This window comes from Diadema antillarum, unplaced genomic scaffold, assembly GCF_040938485.1.
Source record: "Diadema antillarum isolate AM-2024a unplaced genomic scaffold, OU_Dant_1.0 scf00000111, whole genome shotgun sequence".
Classification (NCBI taxonomy): Eukaryota; Metazoa; Echinodermata; class Echinoidea; order Diadematoida; family Diadematidae; genus Diadema; species Diadema antillarum.
In genome coordinates, this window is record NW_027271000.1 from 2148496 (window position 1) to 2151655 (window position 3160).

The window sequence follows — 3160 nt, forward strand, 5'->3', positions numbered from 1 at the left end:
AGTGTCACTTACGTACTTCCGTTAAAAAAGTGGGGGCCCAAAGTGATGACACCATATGTATTCCTTTGTATGGTGCAGAAAAAGTGTGGGGGGGGGGGCTCGCCCCCCCCCCCCCCCCCCCCCCGTTCCGCCGGCCATGGAGAGGACCAGGGTCCCATTTCATAAAAGATCTTAAGATAACAACTCGTATACTATTAGAATAACAACTTCTTGTAGCAATAACCAATCAGGAAGTTGGATTCGTATCGTTACCATGACAACTGCCACTCCAGCAAGAGTTGCTATATCATAGCAACTAAGATGTGAAATGGGATCGAGGTCCTCAATAAGCTTGAAGCGTGTAGGACCAAAGTAAAACCAACTTGTCATCTTATTTTGTAAACTCTTCGACATTAGCGGTGGTACGGGCCACTGAAAATTTATTGTCGAGCCACGCAGTACGCTTATAGTTATTTCCAAAAGGGTTATTAATATTCTTTAGGGTGCCCCGATCGGTCAACTAAAGGCCACCGCACACTACACGATCAGACTGGTCTTAAAGCCAAGCTGGGTCTTAAGACCAGTCGTACGACCGGACACCGCACACTATACGACCCGACTGTAAAGGCCACCGCACACTACACGATCAGACTGGTCTTAAAGTCTTAAGCCAAGCTGGATCTTAGACCAGTCGTACGACCGGACACCGCACACTATACGACCCGACTGTACAGCGCGCGCTGTGCGCACTGCGTGCGCTTGCATTTTACTGCATTGTGAATGGCTGAAAGCCTACGACCAGTCGTAGAAATTCAACATGTCAAATCTCTACGACTGGCGCTAAGACCCAGTCGTACGACTGAAAACTGGCAAGACTGTGACGTCACACTTTTAGTCTAAAGGTCTTAAGACCGGTGAATCGGGGCAAAATCGTGTAGTGTGCGGCGGGCTTAAGATTCAAAGTGGATTGTTATATTTCCGTTTATTTCGGGCCACTACAATAAATTCTTTGATCAGGCCATCAAAATGTCAGATTTAAAGATCCGTATACTGGTCCGAACGGGCCGCCAGTGAAAAATAAAAAGTTACCATAAGTAGAGTCGAAAACTCAAGCAAGCAACATAATTGTGATTGGTTAAGATGGGAAAAGAAAGAAAGAAAGAAAAAAAGCAATTATCTCACCAAATCGGCTAACAAACAAACAAACAAAAAACACAATTCTGGATCAACATTAATGCTGTCGATCAATTGGCTGACAAACAAACAAGTGGCAAAAAAAATGAAGGATTGTGCTTAGAAAATCCCCAAAATTTGCGTAACATAAAGCAAGCTACATGCTGAAGCGTCAAAAATTATGCCAGAAAACATGATTAAGCCGAACTCTTTGGCAACGGTTACAGTTTTATGTTGGTAATGTGGGTCGTCGGCATTACAAAGCAAAGAGATTTGTTTGTTTGTTTGTTTGTTTTTTTAATGTCCCCCCTGGGGGGCGTTTCATCAACGAGTTCGTCGGGGGTTTTCACCGACGAATTTGCTATCAGCCAATCAGACGCAAGGATTTACACTGACAACTGTTAAAAGCTAATGAAATCCTTGGTCTGATTGGCTGATAGCAAATTCGTCGGTGAAAACTCCGACGAACTCGTTGATGAAACGCCCCCCTGGACTGAAGAGAGAAACGTTTACGCACTTACGGGTGAGTGTCGCTCGCTCGCTGCTGGTTGGCTATTGTACTGCATAGTTTATAAAATGGGTTCAAGAATGTAGCCAATAGGAAGCGCTGAAATGAGACACACCTCCTTCCTTTACTTCAGTACAACTGCACTGCCTGTAATCCTATGGTAGATTGCCGATCGTCTGTGCGCGCGGCGGCTCCTTTGATGAATTGCATGCATACGCGTACGCGCTGTCAATCCTAACAACTTCTATAGTTCGGGCTGCCGGCCGGCCGGCCTGTTTTTTTTTTTAAGACGGCACAGATTGGGGCATGGCGCGTGTTAAACCTATGGGAAAAACGTTGGGTTAGGGTTTTTGGTTATGGTTAGGGTTAGGGTTAGGGTTAGGGTTGGGGTTAGGGTTAGGGTTAGGGTTAGGGTTAGGGTTTGATGGTTAGGGTTAGGATTAGGATTAGGGTCAGGTTTAGGGATAGGGTCCCCGATAGATTTTTAGTTTCCCCAATCTGTGCCGTCTAAAAAAAACACGCGTCCCCGATAGATTTTTAGTTTCCCCAATCTGTGCCGTCTAAAAAAAACACGCGGCCGGCCTGTCTTCCCTTGTGCATAACATATGTGGCGTACGTACGTATACTGTACTATACGTACACTTTGTACAGTACAGTAGACCAAGCGTTATGGGACCGGACGCGTACATGGAGTCACTTTGAAGAGCAAATCCAACGATTTAGCAGGTTAATTCTCACGCCGTTTTCAGAGTATGTTGTCTAGTAGGCCTATATGAGGAGTCTATATCAAGTCTTTAAGGTAAAGGGTGCATATTCTATGTAAAATAAGTAAGTTTTCATGCGGGTGTCCGGAAACCCAACCCCCCATTATACTTATACTGTATGTGCGGGACTTCCGCGAGTGCGACGTGCGTAAAAGTTTGGGACGAACATCTTCGGACGTCTTGACCCACAAAGGTACGTGAAAAACGCTGAAAAATGATGTTAGTTTTCGAATTTTCGACCCATTTTATAAAACAAATGATGCACAGGATTATTTCGTGGCGTTAGTGTAGGCGTAGTGCACTCGAGGGTATTTACAATTGTGAAACATGCACGAGGCGTGTAACGCACTCTATCCTGTGCATCATTTGTATAATATTGTATCAGTGCTAGTCCAGTCTGGCCCTTTGTGTAGCCTGGGGACCGGTCTCCTCAATCCCGACATAAAACACAGAGCTCCCGATTATGATCCCTCTACAAACCTGACGTAAGAGGGAGACATACCAAACTCCTCCGAAACGCACCCCCAGACTGGATACACCACGGCTGCCACTGATCGGTGAGAGATGCGTGTGCTATCTTATCTATGGTCTCTATTCTGTGCGGTACATACAGTACCATTCGTACGTACGGAGTATCACATGCTGCATGCATGCATCAGACACCAAACGACCGCTTTACAACCGGCCGGCGCAGCCAAGCAGATCAGACTGAGCGGAGGTTGTAGGATGGCGACCA